Here is a 24,949-nt window from a genome sequence, read left to right on the forward strand (position 1 = left end):
TTACACTGCCACAAGAGAATTGGGGCTATGCTCCTCTGCGTTAGCGGAGGAGCCGCCACTAATTATCACAATTCCAAATATTAGTTTCCTAGGCCCTCAACATTTTGCATCATACTGTAAATGATCTTTGCTGTCAGGTTTAACATGATAGGCCTAATTTCTATGTAACATGCACAGGTTTGGAGTGATACAGTATAATATTATGTGTGGACATCAATGAGGAAAGCAGTGCTATTGATACATGCCAAAATAATTGGTAGTACTGACAATTGTGTTCTAAGTGTAAGGTGTAGGTCACCCACTGCGTAAGTAACACTCCAGTGGAAGACTCAGAGGAGAGGAGGAGATGCCAGCAACAGAGCTGCAGGTGATGGTTCTGAGGGGTGGACAACTACAATAATGAAGAGCATAGTTTAAGCAGGATATTTTCAGAGGAAAACCAAAGGGAGTGACCAAAAGAACAGATGCATATGAAGGGAAGATTGGGTATTATCTAGTACCAGAGTGAAGAACTTAAAAAAAAGGCAGAGTTTCCAGGCAAGGTGTTCTCAGTTGAGCTAGTTTATATACTCTGTCTTGCCCATTTGACCTGAAAGTACTCCTTTCCCATCCTGGATTGGGGAAACTTTGTATGTTCCAATGGAAACAGGTATCCTGATGGAATAGAAAGGATGCTAACATCGCCAGCACTTCTAAATTCATGTTTTTCAACATAGCTTGTTATTGATTGTTTCAATAATCTACAGTACAATTAATGAAAGTTCAATAATATCATTTACAAAGTCATGTATTTTTAGTCTATAAACAGAACAGTACTTTTTTATTAGGTGACTTTTGGTTCCCTTCATCTCAGGTCCACAAAAGGCACTTATAATTAGGTAGATGTTCTTTTGCAGTTTGGCAGTGATTGCTATTTTTTTGTTTTCAGAGGACACCCGAACATCCCAAATTGTTGTGGCAGTTTCAAACAAGCATACCAGATTTGGAAGGTACTAAGATTAGAGAATAGACCCTAGTAGAGGTATGGATCGATATGTCACAGGGACACATCCTTGTAGAGGGTGTCGGGACTCTGCAAACCCAGATTTCAAGTTATGTGGATGGTAATTGCTAAAACAAATACCAACAATTGTCATCCCCCTAACTTCTTAACCTATTAATAAAATATGGTTTTCAAAAGCCTGTGCGGGTAGCTGTCCTTGGTTCCTGGCTGCCTCTCCTCCTTGCTGTCACAAGTCAGGCAGCCAGACGCTACTGAGAGGGATACGTGCTAGTGCGCATGCGCTAAACAATATATATATATTTTTAACCCTAAGCAGGCTAAGGGCTGACTTAACACCAGCCCTTACCTGCAATTTCGAGGACTCTCAAGAGACCTTCCATTCATGGCGCACGGACATCATTTCCAGCCCATAGCCTGCTGAATATGGCAGCTGGGACACCCTGCACTCATGAAGTTTCCTCAGTGGAGAGATGAGACTACCTGATCGATTCCCGTTGAGGCGAGAACCCTCCCAGTGACCACCACTCTTAATAGATGCCTATAGATAGAAAGTGGGGCCTTTCCCTTGGTGGGGAGGCCATGTCTGTGAGTTGGAAGTGGACTCATGAATCCCGCACTGCTCCCCATGAAATTTCTCAGCTCTACACACTAACAATCTGCGGGCCGCCCAAACTGGGGAATGCTGGAAGTACAAATGTGAGGTCCTTATAAGTGTGCGTCTTTCTCCACTCCTGTCAATAATTGAACCATCGGATTGCATGGATAATGGACAGATTTGAGAGAAGTGAGCCAAGGGAGCTCAGCAGTGACATCTGCTATGATGGCCATCCATGCCACGCCCCACTTCCAAAGTCACATTATGGGTCTCCATAGTCTCCATGTCCTTTTCTTTTACCTGGGACTATGGAATGTTCATGACCTCCTTACAACTCTGACAAAGAGCAGAGTGATTTAGTCCAAGGCTCTTGAATTGGTTGCTGGTCATAATTCAACTTTTTTGGGTTACAGTCCATTTCTGGTTTGGCATATATCTATGTTATGTTATGTTAAAATGTTTTTATTGAGCGCACATATCCATCAGGGGGGCTTAAAGTGCTGTAGCGGTTTCAAATGAAGGTAAAGATTCACTGCATAAAAGGGAAAAAAACGTTCAGAACAACCAGGTTTTAAGCTTTTTCTGAACAAATTGTTATCTGTGATCATTCAGAGTTGCATTGGAAGCTCATTCCAGAAGAGGGGAGCTAAATGGGAAATAGATCTGCCGCCATTTCTGGCGGTACGCACCCTGAAAAGGGTGAGTAGATGTTTTGTTCCTGACCTAAGATTCCTTTTTGGTATCTACCAGTTAAGTTTCTTGGCCATGTAGATCAGCCCATTTCCATGCATGGTTTTATTTACTAGTCAGATGATTTTGAAATGAACACATTTCCTAATAGGGAGCCAGTGTAGAGCGTTTAGAGACTGGGGGCAGACGGACACCGTGATGGAAGATTCAGCACCAGTCTGGCATGAGTGTTATTCAACAGGTATATATCGCTTCATTGATAGATGCCATCAATGTATTTCTGTGGTATACAACCATTACCACGCAACTTTTAAAACGACCTACCATTACCACGCATTTTTTACAAAGCAGATCCATTACAACGAAATACCATTACAACGCATGTATTTACAACGCAGGTACCTTTACAACGCATACCATTACAACGTAAGTATTGGTAAGTATATAATTTTATTAAAAATATTATAAGTTTGGGTTTTTGGGTAAAGGGGTATTTTTAGGGTTCAGGGTCAGTTTTTAGTTTTTGGGTAAAGGGGTATTTTTAGGGTTCCGGGTCAGTTTTTAGTTTTTGGGTAAAGGGGTATTTTTAGGGTTCAGGGTCAGTTTTGGGTTTTTGGGTAAAGGGGTATTTTTAGGGTTCAGGGTCAGTTTTTAGTTTTTGGGTAAAGGGTATTTTTAGGGTTCAGGGTCAGTTTTTAGTTTTTGGGTAAAGGGGTATTTTTAGGGTTCAGGGTCAATTTTGGGTTTTTGGGTAAAGGGGTATTTTTAGGGTTCAGGGTCAGTTTTGGGTTTTTGGGTAAAGGGGTATTTTTAGGGTTCAGGGTCAGTTTTGGGTTTTTGGGTAAAGGGGTATTTTTAGGGTTTAGGGTCAGTTTTGGGTTTTTGGGTAAAGGGGTATTTTTAAGATTAAGGGTCAGTTTTGGGTTTTTGGGTAAAGGGGTACAGGGTAAAAATTAAATACAATTACATTTAAATTACATTAAAATAAAGTAATTACATTAAATTTTTAATTAAATTAAATTAAATTAAATTATATTAATTTTAATTAATTTACATTAAAAAAATATTTTAAAATTACCAATACTTACGATGTAATTGTATGCGTTGTAAAGGTACCAGCGTTGTAAATACATGCGTTGTAATGGTACTGCGTTGTAATGGATCCTGCATTGTAAAAATTGCGTGGTAATGGTAGTCGTGGTAAAAGTATGCGTTGTAACGTCATACATCCATTTCTGTAGTCCAGATGACTGATTATTAGACCCCAAACGAGAGGTTTCCTTGATTCCAATGGAATCCCTTGGAAGATTTTGCATAAGGTTCACATTATGCCATAGTAGGTGCACAGGACATGATTTACTAGGTCTTTCATGGACAATTTGTCATCTATTTGTACTCCAAAGTTACATGCCATGGGCTTAGTAGATGGACAGGGACATAGCCACCAGTCATTGGACCAGAGTTCTTGTGCTTTTCCAAATAATATTTCCTCAGTCTTACTGGCGTTGAGCTGAAGATGGTTAGTTTGCATCCAGGTGTTAATATGTGTCATACAGATTTTGAATCTGATTCTAGTATCTGTTGGGTTGGGACTGAGCCTGATTAACAACTGAGTGTCATCAGCATATGACACTACATCATACCCATAAGATCTAATTACCTTGGCCAAAGGAGCCACATAGAGGTTAAGAAGCAAGGGTCTGAGTATCGATCCCAGGAGGACTCCCTTATCTTCTATCAAACTGCAAGAAACTAGTGTTAAGGGCCTTTCCTCGGACTCCCATCTAATTCAAAAAAATTTCTAAGGTTCTGTGGGAGATAGTGTCGAAGGCTGCCGATAGATATAATAGGACCAGCATTGCTGACTGCCCGATGTCCAGGGCAAGTCTAATGTTATCGAATACCCTTACCAGGGACGTTTTTAGTGGTGTAGCCAGTCCTAAAACCTAAACTGAGGAAGATCTAACAGTTGATGGCTTTCTAGATGGGTTGTTCATTGTTTATTAGCCAGGGACTCAAATACTTTGCCTAAGTGGTGAAGCAAAGAATGTGGCTAATAGTTACTAGGCTCTTTAGGATCCTCTGAGTGTTTTTTAAGAATTGGTTTGACCCTGGCTGGTTTTCATTTAATGGGAACTGCTGCTTCATTTAAGGACATGTTAAAAAGGTTGTTAAGACCTTTAAGAAGAACAGGGTTGATAGAATATGGCGAGAGACTGGGTCAACAGATATGGTCCTAAAGAAGGCTGCTCTGACATGATCCTGGGTACATTTTGGGAACTTGTCTAAAAGTAATGTGGCAGGAGTCTGAATGTGGTCAAACTTGTTGCTTTGCTCTTGGGTATTATGTTTAGGAAATGTGTTATGAATTATGTCAATTTTTTCATCAAAGAAGGTTGACAATATGTCTACCCAGTCTTGTGAAGATGGACTGTCTGTTTGGCAGGATGAAGGTTTAGTAAATTCTTTTAGCATTTTGTGTAATTCCTTGTGTGAATTTGCAGCCTTGTTCATTCCATGAATGATATAAGTTTTTTTGGCTTTTTTGACTTTGTCTAAATAATGTCTATAGATGTGGTTATAGGCTAGTCTGTCCTCAGTAATTTTAGTTGTTCTCCATTTACGTTTTGCTTTCCTACTAGCTAGTTTGTCGATTTTTAGAGATTCTGTGAACAAAGGTGATGCTTTAGACTTGTGTGTGACTTTTGACAGGGGTGCAATAAAGTCAATGCTCTGTGTGATTGCCTTCTCAAAGTTGTCTTCTGCATACTCTATATTCTCTAAACCTATCAAGAGAAGAGGACTAAAATTGGAAGAAAAGGCTGACTTTTCTCCAGGGCTTGGTCCATTTCTGTTCAATGCTTACATTTTCATGGGTGATAGCTATTTGTAAATGGAATTTTAGTAAGCTATGGTTCTACCAGATCAGAGGGATAGGAGGTTTCACTTTAATGTTGGCTTCATTTGAGAACAGGAGATCAAGAGTGTGCCCAGGCAAATGGGTGGGTCCAGTCACCTTCTGAGCTAGTCCTAGTGTGTTTAGGTTGGTGATCAGTTGACTGGTGTTTGTATCAGAAGAGAGTTCAGCATGGAAATTAAAATCTCCAATGAGAATGAGGTTATCTGCCGCTAGTGTATATGTGGGGCAATGATCTCTGTCAAATGGTCAGGCCATGCCAGGAGGTCAGGAGGTCTGTATACAGGAGCACTTCTCCAGGTTCCCTAATTCGGTTTTTCAATTCTAAAAATACATAATTCAGTCAAGTCGGAGGTAATGGTTTCCAAAATACTAAAAGGCTATTGCTAGGCCACCCCCTCTTTTGTTATTTCTGTCTATTCTGATTAGTTGCTTCTATGGTAGGAAAGGCAGTTGCCTATGTCTATGTCATTCCTTCATAATCAGAGTGATTATGATTTGCTTTGTCAGACCTGGTTGCCCCTGTTTCTATTGTTTGCATGCATGTCTGCAGTGTGATTTACAAGGTGTAAACCCGTCTAGAAAGCAGAAAATCTATGTGCACTTCACTTTGATGTACAAAGAAGACTGGTATACAACGATGTATTTTCAAGGATGGCTGACTTTTTCTTGAAAGTACTGCCTCAAGGAAATGATTGATTGATTTGTGGAAAAATCGTATTTGTGATTTATATTACGTAGGTAAAGAAGGCTTGCCTTCTGGGCTCTTTTTAAAACTTCCTAAACTCTAATCTGGCAATTTCATTGCTTCAAAGTTGGGCAGGGTTTTTTGCAGTCTGCCAGCTCAACCAGATGGGCCTGCCTGAAAGGGCCAGTGTGTGATTAGTGGAAGCTCCTCAAAGGAGTTCTGCTGGGTGGTGGGGCAGGGCAGGGCGGTGGAGGGCATGGTGGGGGGTAGTAAACTCCGGCATACGGCCGAACAGAGTTAAGTAAATTAATAAATAAATAAACTGAATTACAAATGGTGATGCACCGCACGCAATGTAATTTGTTTTTATTTATTTATTTATTTATTTATTAATTTACTTAACTCCGTTCGGCCTCATGCCGGAGTTTACTACCCCCCACCCTCCCCCTGCCCCTCCCCACCACCCCGCAGCACTCCCTCGAGGAGCCGCCGTTGCGTGTGAGCTGTTTTTATTTGGACTGTCAGCCATGATGGGACCCCAAAAAAACAGCCCACACACTGGCCCTTTAAAGCTGGCCCACCTGATGGTACCAGACTGCCAGTCTGCTTAGAAAACAAGTCCAACACTGATTCACCATCTGAAACGTTGATTTTGTTCGTGAAGTAGGTTTCTCTGATAGTTCTTTCTACACTGATATTGATAGAAAAGAGCTTAAAGATGCTATGGATGAGAAAAGACAGCAGGCCCAGGTATGCCAATGTGGGATTGATGTGAGTGTAATCCTCCCTTTTAATGAGACAGGCAGAGATGTACAGAATGCCCTAATTTGAGCCAAGCAAGAGTTGAGTGTTGCAGCAACCCAAGGAGTGCAGTAACAGGGCTTAAATGGTGGTACATAATTCCATTTAAGAAAAGTTTGTTTTTTGATGCACACTAGACAGCTAGTAAATTACTTTTTGTGGTTCTTGGTTGAAATGTCTTGTAAATAAAGCAATGCTTGGACTCTGGAACTCTTTTAGTTCCCACTGTACACCATAGGCATGTGATGTAAGTGTTGGAGGGACGAGTTGAAGACAGGCTTAGAATGTAGAGCTCTGACTTACAATCAGCAGAATAAAGATGGTCACAACTTCTCTCAGTTTGCAGCTTGGTTACTGGTGACTGAGTACTGGGGCCTGTAGGACGCTACATTGGTGACTAAGGTTTTAATAAATGATAGTATTCAAGCTCTTGTTTACAAAGATTTGAATAAGACGGCAGTAATATGTAAAGGAGAATGAGGCAACATACGTATAAACAATGGCACCATGGGAAGGGATTTGCTATTCATTTATTGCAACAGATGTGTTTTGTATTAGTTGCATAAACCTATTTTTGACTGAAATGGGAAAATACAGAATACAGATTGACCATAAAGGTGATAATATCAGCCATCAGTATACAATTTGTAGATGATCTCATTAAATTATACCAAATGTATATCTTCATTATATACTATAATATCATGCAAATCCATCTACATATCGTTCTGAGAGGTCCTCGTTTCTTCTTGGTGGTGCATATGTTTGTCAATGGTTGAAGCACAACAAAGCTAGCTGACGTCTGTAAGTTAATTTTTTTCTTTCCATTTCAGAGCACAGCAAGGTAAAACTGGAAAGCAAACAATATTTGATCAATACATAAAGGAAATAATACCCTGAATATGTTAAGGTTCTCATTCTACCCTCAGTGTTAGTTGTCAATAAGAATTGATTGGATCCTTTGTGCTAGGTGGTTATGGACCAACGCATTGGAAAGCAGCACTGACATTTCCGCCAACCAAGGCAAATTCTCTTTTCACCTGGGTGGGTGGAAATGCCAAACAAACTTCAGACTCTTTCTCTGTACTTTAGGAACGTCTTGATTTTGCTGAGTTTTATATAATTTAATAAAAGATCCCACTAAAATTGGTTTTATCGGAACAGAAAATACTTTTGGAGGAAGGCTTTTACTGCAGACAAAAGTTCTCCAGTGTGTGCAACAGTAGGGAAGGTGTTGGAATAGTAAATTATACTATTCCTTAGGTTAGCGTGCCCCCTAAAGCAAGTCGATGTAACGACTTGCGCTGTAGTGTACTGCGATGTAACAACGCGGTTGTTGTAGCGACCGCATTGTAATGCATGCGATGTAATGGCTGGTTCCCATAAGTACATCTCAGGTAGGAATGTATAGCTTTCATAAAGTGACACAGTGCAATTTCTGAAGCAGTAATGTTATCCTATGGAGAAAAAACATCTACTGCATACAGGTACTTCACAATGACTTACAGGGCCAATCTTCAGGACTTAAGGGGAGTATGGGCCAGCAGATCATCTGAGGCAGCACAGGGGTAGCCATATTCAGAGGTGCAATACAGGGTTGGGTGCCCCTTGTATTTCAATGGGGATCAGTCTGGCCACAAACTTGCTGCAAGCAGGGACTGGGAGGCCGGTCGTGCCAAACAAACAAAGGGTCCACAGTTGGCAAACCCAAGGTGGGCTTCATCTCTAGAGGGTCTTGGGAAGCATGCTGGCACCGTTGGTCCACTTCAACTCAGGCTAGGCAGCTTGGGTGCAGTGGTGCTTTGTGGTGTTGGGGTTTGGCAGTCCAGAGTCCTCACAGATCTCTTGAGATGGGTGCAGGGAAGCAACTCTGCTACTCCACTAGAGTTTCTGGATCTTTGGAGAAAGGCTGGCAATCCTTCCAGGATTTTGGAGATCCAGCAGCTTAAGGACAAGTCGACTGTGGTGCAGTTGTTAAGGACAGTAGGCAGGCTGGCAGGGATGGTGCTGAGTCAGTAGCTGGTCCTCTGTTCTTTATTTTGCAGCTCTTCAGGGTCCCTCTACATCTTTCAGGTTGGCAGCATCTGATTTCCTGGTGCCAGGGCTCCCCATAATACTAGATTTAGGGACGATAGGGGAGTGTTGTCTAGTAGCCAATGGGCTAGTTACCCCTAGCACCATTTTGCCCCCTATATGACCATTTCCTGTCGAAAGTGGGTAAAACCCTGTGCCAGAGTTCCCTATTCTGCCATCACCAAGTTGGAAGACTTTAAGATTTCTCATCCACATCAGGTAGCCCACCTTAGGTGTGGAACTATCCTGAAGTAGAAATAACCCTGACCCAGAGTTCCTAATTCTGCCATCAACAAGATGGCAGACGTTTATATTTCGCATCCACATCAGGTAGCCCAATTTAGGGGTAGAACTAGCCTGAGGGTGGACACGCATGTCTGACTGCTAATTTTCCCGCCTGTTCAGGCGCCAAGTAATCCCAATGAGGGTGGGCATCCCTTCACCTCAGAGGGAAGCCAGATTCACATTCCAAAGGCGGTGGGCTCTTTGAAGCTCCTTGCCTTGGAATGCTAACTTACAGGTCATCATGTTGGAGGGGGTGTAAAACATCCTTTCCAGTACAGGCTTCATTCCTGACATCCCTAGAGCGTAGGCTCTCACACCTGGGGATCAAAAACCTGTCTATGGTGACAGGCTGGTCTACACTGGTCAGCCATGACACTAGTAGTTGGTATATTTTCAGGGAGAACCTTTAAAGGGCCCTCTGGGTGCATGTATTAATAAATCCATCACTGGAGTCAGTGTGGACTTATTAGTAAACTGTACAAGACGTTTGATGCAAACATCTTTAGTTTCAGTGAAGCCATCATGTAGATGTGGAAGTCAGCTTTGACCAGTAGCCAACACACTTACTTAAAATGGCTTCCCTGGTAACTTGGACTTGCAGTAATTGAACTTACCAGCACAGTGGAGTATCTGCTCAAGCAGTTATGTCCACGCAAGTAGTACAGTGCACCCTGCCTTGGGGCTGTTAGGCCTGTTGTGAGGGTGACTTAGCTAAACTGCATGCGGTGTCCGTAGGCATGGCACACAGGGCTGCCTGCCATGTTGTGTTTTCACTTTTGTCTGCAACAAGACTCGCAGCCTGTGGTGGCAGTCTGCATGAGTTTGGTGAGGGGTCCCTCAGGGTTACACAATACATGCTGCAGCCCTTAGGGGCCCTCTGTGGCCTCCTCGCCCTAGGTACCATGGGTACCATTTACTAGGGACTATGAGGGAGTGATAAAGGTATTACCAATATGTACAGTTTAGGGAAAGAGATCTGGCACTGAGGACCTATTACCAGGAACCCAGTGCACTTCCTGTGAAAATTTGAAAGATAACTTTATTCTGTTTATCCCAGTAAACCATAAAAGTGTCACATCAACACATAGCACACATTTTAAAAGAAAGAAAATAAATAATCATCCATATACACAAAGTAAAATGAAATGTCAAATCTACGAGTTCAGATACAGTTTCTAAAATGTTACCTTTTTAGAACTCCTTTTTCCTTTCAATGCATTGCGAATACTTTCTTTCAACAATCAAGGAAACAAGTCTAGTGCATTAAGAGTGCTTGCTGGATAGGGTACAACTCAATGTGGATGCACAGTGGGGGGCATAACATGTGCCCTCCTTTGTGCATGTACATAGGTTCCTGCACAGCATTGATTTTCAAGTCCATGCCTTGCAGGAAACTTGTATTGCGGTCCAAATGCCGTGCCTTTTTCAAAGGCACCGCAGCCTTTAAAAGAGGCACTTCCATGGGACCGCCACGCCGCCTGCCTGCCAGACTACTAAAAAGTCGTAATGTGGCGGGAGGCGGTGATTTCGGCAGAGTGGTAACGCAGCTGTTTGCACCGCTGCGCCACCATTCCACCAAAAGTCATAATCTAGTGGTGTGATTGTAATACAAATTATTTGCAAATTGAAACCCCAGGGTCCAAAGCGCTTTTGAAAATGTCTTGCTGGATAACAGTGACCCTCTTGACAAGTGGGCACATTTAGTGGAATACAGTGGATCTCGGTGCGCAGCGTATATAACCTAGACCTGTTTTGAAATTCTTACTGTCTCTCTTTCAAACACCTTTTCACTCCCTCTTAATCTCCCCCCAAAGTCTTCTTATTTTGATCATCGTTTTCGAACATATTATTTTTTTTTGTATTCATGGCTCTATTGAACGCTGTCTGGGATTTAATGCACTACGTTGATAAAAAATGCATGCAGTCACACAGCTGAGTGCAGTCGAGATGGCTGGGGTATTAGACGGAGTCTCAGAGGCACAAACATTTTAAAGATTTATATGCAAATTGTTAGTTCAGTGGAATTGCACATGTGCAGCCCCCACTTACTCTAATGGTACAGGAGGAGCACTTTATTCCCCACACAGCCCATTTTAAATCCACCCATCTGTATTAATGCCCCATTTCAAGCAGCCTCTGCTGCTATCATAACACAGCAGCACATGTTCTGAGTGCCTTGGCAGATGAAAACTGCGGTCCTGGAGGAGAACTTTGAAAAACTGAGACACAGCTCTGAGGTTTGCGAAAAGAAAGGCTGCCTTTCTGGCGTGATGGATTGCCTGCCCTGTCTGCTGTGTCTGCTCAGAAGATGTGGAGGGGCTCTTTCGTTCTAGGCCTGATTGTTTCTGCTCTGGGGGTTACACTTGGTTAGTTGTGAGGGACCACCCTGTAGTAATTCCTTGGGATGTAAATTTAGTCTGCAGTGTTACAGTTGCTAAGGTGGCTTTTATGTCAGTTTGTTTTACATTGTGCTGTAAAATGTTATGCCAAGGTAGGTCATGTTGTCTTGTCCCATGCTATATTATGTTATTCTTTGGTATGCTAGGCCAGGTCATGTAACATTACAATATAATGTATTGTTATAATGTGTTGTTATATTACTATGTTTTGTGTATTATGTTGTCAAACTATGTTGTTTATGCTTGTATGAAGGTGTTTTAGTTTCTTACTATTCTATTTGTTCATACAATTTATTTTTCTGATATGTAGGTTTTAACCCAGTCTAATTTTTCTTAATTCTCTTTTTTACTCTCTGTCCACGTTTATTATTTGTTTCCCTGTCCGCCCCATTCTGCGCTTTTTCTATTTTGAAGATCTGGGATAGAGACAGCTTACTGCCAGCCTTCGGTAATCACTTAAAAGATACATAATCATATTATGGATATGCACGGAACTTAGGGACATATTTACGAAATAATTGTGGCATTAAGACAAAATAGCTAACGCCGTGCTCAGCCCTTCTGAAAATGCAGGGAAGTACAGTTTTTACAACAATATGGTGCATCCCTGCGTTTTCGGTAGCGCTGGCGCTGAACTCAACTGCGTATGCCAACGCAAGCACCCTTGCACCATAGTGCAAGAGTGCCTGCATTGAGGGAAGGATTGTTTATGTGCAGGAAGGTGTCCCTCCTGCATGTAAACATGAATCACAAATGCCCACCGCAACACCCATTGCCCACCCCTTTCACGCTAAGTATAAGCCATGAGACCTCACGGTGAGTTGTGCGCTATATAAGAACATTTGACATTTGACAAGGGTGCCTTATTTACAAGGCACCCCTAAGCTCAACGCAGCTTTGTAAATAAGGCGAAGCCCCTATTGCCACAAGAATGTTCATAAAAAGGGAAGTTCCTGTGGTGATAGGGGCTTGTAAATAGGCCCATTAGAGCTTTGGGTCTCCAAAGTCAGAAATCTTGGGGTGATTCTTGACGATCGGCTAACATTTAATAGTCAGATCAATGCTCTTACAGCCAGGTTTTGGGCCACTCTTAAGTTGATCAGAAAGATCCGAGCTTTTATACCCCCAGAGTCATTGAAAACAGTGGTAATTGCCCTCGCAATATCCAAACTGGACTATGGCAATGCACTGTATCTTGGAATCCAAAAGCAATATCTAAGCAAGCTTCAACGTCTGCAGAATGTGGCAGCCAGACTAATCTTCAATATTCCCAGGCATGAACCAGTGGCTCATCGATTGGTGGCACTCCACTGGCTGCCTGTTCGGAAAAGAATAGCTTTTAAGGCATTATGTATCACATGTAATGCACTTCATAGTAGAGGAACACTCTATTTGACCTCCAGAAAAAAATACTATGCTCCTGCTAGGAATCTTAGATCGGTCAGTCACAAGTTGCTGCAAGCACCCAGATTCAAACAAGTTCAATGGGGTGGCAGATGTTTCCTGGTAAGAGTGACCAAACTCTGGAACAGCCTACCCATCACGATCAAAAGTAGTCTGAATCTCATTATGTTCAGAAAATCTTTAAAAACCTGTTTTTTTCAAACAGATATTTAAAACAAATGCATTTTGCTCTGACGTTGATTTCTTTAGTGTCAGCGCCAAGACGCCCCCAGACATTCGTTGCGCTTTATACATTTTTAAATCAAATCAAATCTTTGGGTCGGCCCTCTTCAGCTACTGCTCAGCTGCAGTGTTCTTCACATTATTGGTATCCAGCTACGGATACCACACATAAAACAGAGCAAAGGATCAGCCCTCTTCAGCCATTAGCTCTACTTCATGTGTTGTTCACTTTTTGTACAAGCCGCTAAGACAGATCCTAGGGGGTAGATTTTGAAGCATTTTGCACTGGGTTAGCTTCACAAAAGTGATACTAACCAGTACGAAATGTATTTTTATCAATCTACTGTAGTGTTCTGCTTGAGCTCGTGACTCGACCTGCTGGCGGGGCACGAGGACAAGCAGGAACTAGTTGGTGCTTTTATTTAAAATAATACTTACGCTGTGTTTCTCGTAAGGGCTGTTAATAACTGTGTTGTGTAAGTTCAAACTGGAAAAGTTGCGGGAGGCAGTTGTAAGCTTGTATGCTGTGTGCAACATGCAGCTCTTTTATCCGGTTAAGTATTTTCTGAATAAATACTTCTATAAGTTACTTCGTGAAGTGTATTCACTACACTTACATTTAATGGCGACGATGGCCTTAACCGGATTGAGCCCACGTTGATTTCTTCAATCTTCATTCTTCGAGCATTTTTCTTCAAGTTGTTCCGGAGCGCTGATTGAATTAAAGTGGATTGTCTTCTGAAGCCTTTTCTGATTGGTCCGCCCGCTCGTGACTCGACCTGCTGGCGGGGCACGAGGACAAGCAGAATCAAGTTGGTGCTTTTATTTTAAAATAATACTTGTGCTGTGTTTATTGTGCGCGCTGTTAATAACTGTGTTGTGTAAGTTCAAACTGGAAAAGTTGCGGGAGGCAGTTGTAAGCTTGTATGCTGTGTGCAACATGCAGCTCTTTTATCCGGTTAAGTATTTTCTGAATAAATACTTCTATAAGTTACTTCGTGAAGTGTATTCACTACAATTACATTTAATGGCGACGATGGCCTTAACCGGATTGAGCCCACGTTGATTTCTTCAATCTTCATTCTTCGAGCATTTTTCTTCAAGTTGTTCCGGAGCGCTGATTGAATTAAAGTGGATTGTCTTCTGAAGCCTTTTCTGATTGGTCCGCCCGCTCGTGACTCGACCTGCTGGCGGGGCACGAGGACAAGCAGAAACAAGTTGGTGCTTTTATTTTAAAATAATACTTGTGCTGTGTTTATTGTGCGCGCTGTTAATAACTGTGTTGTGTAAGTTCAAACTGGAAAAGTTGCTGGAGGCTGTTGTAAGCTTGTATGCTGTGTGCAACTTGCAGCTCTTTTATCCGGTTAAGTATTTTCTGAATAAATACTTCTATAAGTTACTTCGTGAAGTATATTCACTACATGTACTTTCTAGCACAAAACTTGCTTCACATTAGAAAGTACCCTACAAGTAATGCAGCGCAGCGTGAAGCATTGCTTTGCTTTGCTTAGCACCAAGGCAGCGTTACATGGATGGTACATGGGCGCACCCATGCATCCACCCATGCCTTTTTGATGCAAAACCATATCTACAAACAATTATAGACAGGGTATAGCTCCAAATGTTAAGACCATCTGAAAGGAGGTGTTCAAATGAGAAATGTTTTAATTTCTCCTTTCTTTTCCTACGTTGCATGCATGCGGCACTGCGTAGCACACATACTAAGTGGGAAAAGTATTTAAACTTTTCTAGGCAGAGTATTCTTTACAGGAAGGGTATCCTTCCTATGCACACACTATGCTAGACTCAGGCATGCATCCTAGTGCTATGGCGCTAAGGTGTGTGCCTAGCCCACAGCAGCAGAAATCAGCGCTGGTGCTAAGGAGAGGGGAGGAGAGAGCCATGTTTCTGTAGATATGGTGCTCTTCTGCTCCCTCCCTGTCACGCAACGCAGCGCAGCATTTTTGCCTGCTACGCTACATTGAGAGACTTATTTGAAAATCTCCTCCTTAGTATCTGAAGAGGCATGTAGCTGAATGATGGCATTTTGATGCAGGATTAGTCTGTAGAAAAGTCCTTTGTTTGGTTTTTTCATAACCATAAAGCTCAATAAATAAAATATATTTTGTCACATTTAAAATCATTCAAAATACAAAGTTAACAAGTAGTATAATTCCCATAAAAATAGTTCATGTTGTATTTACAGTAATGAGTCCACTTTTTCGAGGAGGTTACTAATTTGTATGAAAAATGTTACCTCTCGACAGATTAATATGTTTGATGTGCCCTCCATCCAGCATTTTGACGCATTACATCTGCCTCAGGTTCTAGTAGACACAGAAATGCTGTAGCAGGGTTTCTGTTCTCCCACAGAACTGTGCACAGAGGATTGGAACCTCAGCGAATTAGGGTGACCCAAAACTCACCTTAGTACCCAACAAACCCCTTACCGAGCTAGCTACAGTGTCTCATTGGTCATAACCAACTCCCAATGTTTAGACAAACCAGAACATGAACTTACAAACCTCAGCTTACGTTGAACACATGAGCACTCTTTCGTTATGCAATCATTTCAAACCAGAACATGGAGTAAAGAAGAACACGTGAGCATTTGAAATGTTTATTTACTAATGCCGTCTTCTCAGGCGCAGTATCTTAGATAATACAAGTAAACATATTATCAGAAGCAAAGTTACCAGCATAGTTACTAGTCCATAGAAAGCGAACGGTGACAATGAATAAGGGTTAACAACACTTATTTCTCACCCACCCTAACTTGCATATTATATTAATAGCTAAGAAAGTCTCTTTGGGTTGAATTAGGGCGGGCCCATACCTCAGGATCCTAGATTGAAGAGATCACATCAGCATACACCAGCTCTCTCTGCATGCGAACAGCATCAAGTGTGTGTTTGTGCTTCAAGCAAAGCAATATCAAACCTGCCTAAAGCCCAAAGTTGGCAGAAGCTGCACTTATGTTATGTCTATGAAGGCGCGAAGATCAGACCTCATAACAATTCTGTATCGTGTTTTTCCTGAAACTTCAGCACTCTCTGTACAGACATAGTTTATTAAGCAAAGCTGATATCAGAGTAATAACATATTATTCTTGTGTAAACCACAACGAACTACTAGGTTGAAAGCTAAATCAACAATTAAGTGTCGAGTGCAGAAGCAGCAAAAGGAAAAATGGTGTTTAAACATGTAATGTGCCTATGCTAACTTAACCCATTATAAAGATATACAGTAGCTATATGACACCCCCCCATGATCCGAGGACGGATAAGACAAGATAAGGGCAACTTCATGAAAGCAGAGTTCAAGAACTGCGAGCCAGGAATATACCATAAAAAAATTTAATATTCTGCTCAAGTCAATAGGTCTGGGAAATTAACCAATGTATTAAAAATCGCAAAAATATGTAAGCTGAAAGTCAAATTGCCGGATATAAACCATGGAAAAGTTATTAGGACAAGACCGTATAAGCAAAATATGCGGCAACAGCCTCCAGCATGAAATCACCGTATTCATCCGAAAACAGTTCAGCCATCCAATTCAAAAGTGTAAAAGAACATACGTGTTCCTCAAGTATTGGAGCCTCTATTACCATCAGAGGACAACTCGGTGGGTTCTCAAGAAAGCTCAGTCCCAAGAAATCCTGCGCTGCTGCGAATAAGTCCCAGGGACCCATTAGTCCATGCACCGCTGCTAAGGCCATAATCCTTTCGTCAGAACAAACCAACCCGTGAGCAGTGATAGGACTCATCAGCTGATTAAAATCGACGTCAGGAGAAACCGGTCCGCAGAGACACAAATCAATGGCCCAATCAAAATCACAACTCAGGCAGTGAAACACAGGTTGGACACAGGTGAAGTAGTAAAATCGAAACGTTAATTCATATGCCGTGCTCAAAATCGCAAGCGGCAGTGTGCCAAAATATTCAAGCATCCGGTTGCGAAACAGCGGCAGCAGGGGCTGGGCCGCTTCTTCCACATGTGGGGCATGTGTTAAAGGAAGAATTCAGCAATAGGGTCTGTAAGTCCCTAATTGAAAATTGAGTATAATTACTCCAGCCTGAATATTCCTCTAACTCGGGGATAGAAGGAAAATCTAGTCTTTTAGCAGTAGCCAATCTAAAGCATGTCGTTTGTGAAATAGTAGAATTCAAAAACAAAATCTGATTCGGGATGAGACATGCACGGTGCAAAGCCTCAGTGCCTTGTACCTGCCAGTTTTTAGAACCCCAAACTGATTTTAGGTCAATCGTTTCCCTCCATAATTCATAACCGCCAACAGCAAGCTGATCAAGAAAGGACTTCGAATACAATAGTTTGGTATCGGTAAGCCTAACCTTGGACATAGGCTTCTGTGTCATTTTGAAATAAAAGGACTCGGGATTAGACTGATTGAAGTCAGTAAAATATGTGTACTTTTTCAAAAATGTACTTGAACTGCCTTGTATAGGAGCCGGACAATGCTCCCATTGTGTATAATTCACAGTATTCCTTCAGGATGTAGTTTTATGTAAGAAGTGATTGCCAAAATGTTGAAAGCAAAACAAATCACCATAATTAGCAGATTCTAAATATAAATCTTCAGCATCAAAGGCAGCATAGTATTTCAAATCAGAAAACAAAGACTCTACGGCCTGAACATCCCAATCATCAGAACGTATGTTTTGTTTCACCACATCCCCCATATTAACTCTAAGCACGTTAGGGACATCAACAACCTCCGTAGGGCCATGAATTTGAAATCGAACGGCATCCCACACAATCCCATCAAGGACAGGCCAAGCAGTGATGTTAACAGATGTCAAGTCTCTTCTCAGTCTATGTGCAGAATGCGAGGAGGAAAGGGGGGCCAAAGTTCCATTGAGATGGCGAATGCATGTTCTTTCCTCGACATAGTGTCCATTTACCAATCGGAAAAAATAAAATACAAAACCAAATGACATAAAAAGATATATCGAAAAAAGCACCAGCCAAATTCTGTGGCCAAACGTGCTTGCAGGTCAGGCATGGACAAGTCAGTGGGGTAAGTACAGTCAATTTCATCATGGACTGTACCAGGCAAAGTACTTAATAAAGAACTGGAAATCGCAGGTAATTCAATGGCTACTTCAGTTTCATGATTAGAAGCAGTGGGCAAAACTGAATTTCTCACAATGGAAGGACAGGAAACAGCCGGTGTCATGCTAAGAAGAATCGGCCACTCTGTGTATCTTGACATTGTCAATTGAAATAAACCTGTTTTCCTTACGACCAGGAAGTGGTGGTAATACGACTGTTCGTGTGCCCTTCACTCCAAGCACTGGAACCGGAGCCCGATAGGAAGGACCAAATCTTTCTTGTTATCGATCTTCTCTCAAACCAGTTCACCAACTTGGGGTAACTAGCCGACTACCGGGATCTGCAACGCAACATCCGAAGTGGAGGTCAAATGTTCCTTTGCAAGACTGTCTCTGGTCTTTTGTAGATTATGTAAAATATTGCAATGTTCATCTGCGTCAAAGGAAGTGGCGCGAACCACACAGTCTAGACCGTCAAGGTCAGCGACGTACATCTTGATGGCAAAGAGCATTTCGTATGGGGTCCGCCCACCCAGAGACCTTCTAGGGAGATTATTAAGCGCACACTGCACGCCATTGAGGTGGGTCAGCCAGTTTCTGCCAGTGCCTATAACTCGAGCTGTCAAAGATTGCTTTAAATCATGGTTCATTCGCTCCACTACACTATTACCCTCAGGTCTGTAGGGAGACGAAAACTTGACTTGGACCCCCAACGAAGTCATGGCATCCTTATACGCCTTAGAGGCGAAAGCCGGACCCTGATCCGAATGGAAGGTACCACAGGCAAAAATCCCTACAAAGACACGCAAATCTCTAATGACAGTCCGTGAATCAGCGCTGCGATGGGGCCATACCCACACAAAGCGTGTGCATGAATCAACTGCTACTAAGATGTACTTAAATGCAGTATCAGATGAAAAAGGACCGCAGTGATCCAAATAAACACAACCTAGTGGTTTATTAGAAATGTACAACTGTGTCTGTAGCGGACGCGTGGCAGTTGAAGGTTTAATCTGCTGGCAAATGTCACAAAGAAGGACACAATCACGTGTCTGTTTGTACAGTCCCCGCCACCAGAAGCGTTGTTGTAATTGAGTTACAGTGGCCGAGACGCCCGCATGCGCAGACGCCACACCTCCATGTGCCGCTGTAATCAAGTCAGCCCTGCGGTCCGAGTTGGGAATCAAACGTTCACCAACAACAGGAATTTTCACAAAAGGAACCTTTTCGGGACTTAAGTGGTATGTGTACTTCGAAGGGAATCCCGTAGGATGTTTACCTCCCTTCTCAGTGGCAGCAACAGCCGCCAAGATGTCACTATCAATCTTAGTTTTGGACCTAGTAACTGCTGCAACTAAGTATGTAGACACTGCTAATTTCGCCGCCTCATCAGCAAGCGAGTTACCGACAGCGTGGACCCCAACACGCTGGTGGCCGAGAGTATGAATCACATAAACGAGCGGCAACTTAGCCTTAAGTTCTGCCACTCGAACCCAGACCATCTTGTGTTTTATTGCGCTACCCTTGGAATCACGAAAGTCATTCTGAATCCAAAAGAACAAGTTTTCATTGTAAGACTGGACACAGTAGAAAGAATCACTTACAATAAGAGTAGTAACACTAGGATCAGCGTACTCCAACGCTAGTAAGAGAGCATGAAGCTCTGCCAATTGTGCGGTGCAATCGCCCAGTGGCAACGTGTGCACTTCTCTGGAAATTAACTCATCGTCCAACATAGCACCGACCACAATGGCGCAAGCGGAAACGTAGGCGTGTTCAGAGCCATGCGCAACCTGCGCCGAGCCATCAGTGTAAATGATGCAATGGAAGTCCTCCAAAGGTCGCATAGCCAGAGGAGCAGGATGAACGAACTCATACTGCAAGTACTCTTGCGACTGTAATGAGGCGTCAAAAATAAACGTGACATCTGTGGACGTCAAGGACGCAGCCCATTGAATCCACCGAGGGTGAAAAGCTTTTGAATTTGGTACACTGGCTTTCGTGACTGCCTCCAAATGAGGACAGGGTGTTACAACCAACATGCGTTTCCCCTGTGACAGAGCGCGTTCCTTAAGAATCGCCATCTGCACAGCAGTTAAAACCTTTTCCACAGTGGGAAACCGCATTTCAGCCGAAGTGTACAAGTGTGACTTGTAAGCAATAGGTACTGTGTCTCCTTCATTAAAAGTGAGGTACGTGAAACCCACTGTCCCAGGAACAATTCTTATCACCAGGTTTGTGTGGTTATCACGAGTCAATAAGAATTTAGAAGCGAGCAGATCAGCCTGCAAGGACTGCAAGATGGCTGAATGCTCAGGCAGCCAGCATGATTTTGAAAAAGTAGGTTGTATCAGAGCATACAAAGGCTTGCTACGCTGGGCATATTCCGGAATGTATGTCCTCCCGAAATTTAGAAAACCCAGTAAAGACTGTAATTTTTTCAGTGTTGTTGGAGCGCGCAACTGAGCGCATTTCTCCAAGAAGTGAGGAGCTAAACCTCTACCTTCATTGTTGAGCTCATAGCCCAGGAACAACACTGTGTACTCAGCAATGTGCGATTTTGCAAAGTTAAATTTGTAACCCTTGTCTGAAAAGTTACAAATAATTGAATTTACTCGACACAGATGCATCCAAATTTCGTCGTCTGTGAGATAGATGTCATCCACATACGAACAAGCATCTGTGTCGATACTCTCCAAAAGGGAGACTATGCGTGCGGTAAAAATACCAGGACTATTCTTATAGCCCATCGGGAGACGCCGGAAGTGTATTTGGACCCCAGCGCACGTAAAACTGGTCCATTGGGAGCTGAAGCTATCCAATCTATGGGCATAGAAACCGTTGGAAATGTCAAGCGTTGTTTTAAAACGCTTATGCACTAGACTATCCACTAGGGCAGAGCCGTGAGTATTCTGTACTGCACAGTTACGGCAATGCGAGTTTAAATGCCGATAATCCAACACCAAACGATATGATCCATCAGGCTTGGTCAAAGTAAAAAGAGGGTTATTCATCGGTGAAACACACGTTTCAATAACTCCCTGATATTCCAATTGTTCAAGGATGTCCGCGACGGAAGATTTTGCTTCACGCCAAAGGGGATATTGAGGTTGAGGCTGCGGCTGAGACCGCAACGGAATTTCGTGGCAAGGAGACAATTTATCCCAACCACATTGGTTACGGTACAGAGCCGGTGCGAGAGCCCGAGCCCACTCTTCTGCAAAATGCTGCGCATGATCTTTCGAGACAGTGTTCGCGAAACTGGGGAGGATTACCTACTCCCCTTGCGGCGCCGCGAGCACAAAAGGTGGGGGCCAGTCAGCCTCCGAAAGCAAAATATCATATGTAGACAAAAGATTTTCCCAAAACACCCCTTTCACAATACGCTGTATGTCACCTTCAATTAACAGGACAATTTCATAAAGTCGCTCAGGGGGAGCAAGTCTCGTGTCAGCTGTTTCAATTACAACGTAGACATCAGTCGCTGTCACCCTCAGTAGTGGACGCAGCGCCTCCCTGACTATGATAATCTCCGCCGCGCTGTCCAGCAAGGTCAGAGCCCACGTCAGATTCCAAAGCCGCGTTCTCACTATCTGTGGCATATCGATGCGCTGTTAAGGCTGCGACTTTCTTTTTCGCAAACTGCAGTCTCTTTGGAGTAGAATCCTCCTGCTTCGCTGCGCCGTCAGTCTGGCGGGGCTGGCCACGTCCCTGTTGGCCACCACGTCCCCTACCGCCTCCTCCTCCACCGGTCTTCGGGGCCGATGAGTCCTGCAAGGAACGAGGAGAGCGTTGATCAGAAACCTGAAATCGATCTGGTAATTTAATCATCGCGCGATCGCGCAAATCATAAACTTTCCCTGTCGGCGCAGGAACTTGTGATGCAGGATTAGAATCCTGAGTCTGCTTTTGTTGCTTCCCCTGTGTCTGTTTTTTAGGCCAATTTTGATTTTTGGACTTGGGTTGGACATCTGCCGCAGCAGACTGTCCTTGTGGTTGTTTTTTCTCCTTAACTGAAAAATATTTCAGACCCCTACTTGTGCGGCCAATAGTTTTATATGCGGCCACAACTATCTTCGCTAACTGTCTGGGTTTATCGGCATCGGGCAGAGCAGCCAAAGCATTCGACACCTGAAAGTTCACCGCATCTCCTTTAATATTGGAGAGTATGAGATCGCTTACTATCTCAAAAGAACCACACAGGCGCATACTCAATTCAACCGCTGCCTCCGGACCGTGATCATCTTGAACACGCTTAACGATCGTAGGCAGTACGGACATAGACAGGGTACCGAAACACCTCGTATAAACGGCCACAAAAGTTTTTCCCCAGCTTTCACAGTCACCGAGCTCAGGAGTTAAATCCTTTGGTAAAGTGATCATCAACTTCTATGTTTATCAGCAGGAGTAGAATTCGGAAACACAGCTGGTCAAACTTCTCGGCAAGCCAGAAAGGGAAATCATCCTTATCATCTGGGCGCTTACCAAAAACCGAATTGACCATAACCGGATTAAGCCTTAAACCGCCATGTTCCGTGTGAACGGCCGCACCCCCCTGGGGACCTCCCGGGAGATGTCGACCTATGTATTGCAGTAAGGCACGAATCACGGCAATTGATACAACGTGTAGCCTGCGAATTTCCGCAAGGGTACAAGCGCCGTGATTCGGGTGCGGGGTAAAGCCACCCAAAGCAGGTCAATTCGTGCCTGGAATGGACAAAGGACCTAACGTCGCAGCGGATAAGGAGTGGGGGAAGGCGCCATCAAAACAAACGCGATGCTGCCAATGATCAATAGGTATTTCCAGTGCCCTGTACGGTGTATATTCAGCCGGTACAGGGGAGGGTGTGTAGGAGTGGAACACACCAGAAGTAGCGTCTACTGCCGGAAACGTTACCCATGAGTAAAACAGTTCGAACGGGTACGCCGGATCTGCACACACCACTAAAATCACAGCCATGCCCTCCAACTGGACCTGGTATGTCTGTAGATGGGTGCGCACCGCAATGCGACTATGCTGCGCAATGGCCACAGCCACAGCCATGATTTCACCGGAACTACTGAAAAACAAAGATAACTTTGTAGCACAACTGGGTAGTAATTCAAGGAAACCGTTTAGAAAGATTCAAGCTTGAAAAGACCTATTTAAAAAAATAGGTAGGTATCACCGACACCACCGTTTTCCGGAAACGACAGTGAAGGGGTTAAGGTAAGAATGATATACTACTCGAGTGCCATGATACAAGACCACCAACGTACGGGCGCCATGTAGCAGGGTTTCTGTTCTCCCACAGAACTGTGCACAGAGGATTGGAACCTCAGCGAATTAGGGGGACCCAAAACTCCCCTTAGTACCCAACAAACCCCTTACCGAGCTAGCTACAGTGTCCCATTGGTCATAACCAACTCCCAATGTTTAGACAAACCAGAACATGAACTTACAAACCTCAGGTTACGTGGAACACATGAGCACTCTTTCGTTATACAATCATTTCAAACCAGAACATGGAGTAAAGAAGAACACGTGAGCATTTGAAATGTTTATTTACTAATGCCGTCTTCTCAGGTGCAGTATCTTAGATAATACAAGTAAACATATTATCAGAAGCAAAGTTACCAGCATAGTTACTAGTCCATAGAAAGCGAACGGTGACAGCATGTTAACATGCTATAAATGAATAAGGGTTAACAACACTTATTTCTCACCCACCCTAACTCGCATATTATATTAATAGCTAAGAAGGTCTCTTTGGGTTGAATTAGGGCGGGCCCATACCTCAGGATCCTAGATTGAAGAGATCACATCAGCATACACCAGCTCTCTCTGCATGCGAACAGCATCAAGTGTGTGTTTGTGCTTCAAGCAAAGCAATATCAAACCCGCCTAAAGCCCAAAGTTGGCAGAAGCTGCACTTATGTTATGTCTATGAAGGCGCGAAGATCAGACCTCATAACAATTCTGTATCGTGTTTTTCCTGAAACTTCAGCACTCTCTGTACAGACATAGTTTATTAAGCAAAGCTGATATCAGAGTAATAACATATTAATCTTGTGTAAACCACAACGAACTACTAGGTTGAAAGCTAAATCAACAATTAAGTGTCGTGTGCAGAAGCAGCAAAAGGAAAAATGGCGTTTAAACATGTAATGTGCCTATGCTAACTTAACGCATTATAAAGATATACAGTAGCTATATGACAATGCTTCTCTTTGATGTCACTTCCTGCTGCACTGCATCTGCTGTGCTTCAGAATCAGGGGGTATCCTTCAGTGCAGCACTATATGGCGTGGCACTTTATGGGCCTTGTGGCGCAGTAGCATCTGTGCTGTTTGCCACGCCCTGTCTGCTGATAGCTACATCATTAGAGATTCTCTGGGCAGCTAGCTCACTGTAGGCTAATCTGTCCAATATTCCGATAAGCAATCACTAATTCCCTTCCCCAGAGATCCTCCTATAACCAACCTGTTCCCCTACACAGGGTTGAATTGGTAACACAGGCACTCGGGAAATGGCCGAAGGGCCTGTAGCAGAGCTCTAGCTGTCTGAAAGCTGCTTTTTCGGGCAGCCTGGGGGCTGCTTGTGTGGTTAGGATGCGGCCGGCGCCCCAGTGGGTGCCTGAGTGGCCTTTCTAGAGGCAGATGGGGGAGGTATCACTCCATTTCTCTCGCTGAGCCGGGCCCTTTAATGTATGCTGATTGAGCGGGGTCAGGGGGCCTCGGCAAAAGTGGTCTCACTTGCATTTATGTGTTGTTCAGCAGTGTGAACAAATCTGTGCATTTTTTTATCTAAGTGAAGTTAA

Source organism: Lissotriton helveticus, chromosome 8 (genome assembly GCF_964261635.1).
Source record: "Lissotriton helveticus chromosome 8, aLisHel1.1, whole genome shotgun sequence".
NCBI classification, from domain to species: domain Eukaryota; kingdom Metazoa; phylum Chordata; class Amphibia; order Caudata; family Salamandridae; genus Lissotriton; species Lissotriton helveticus.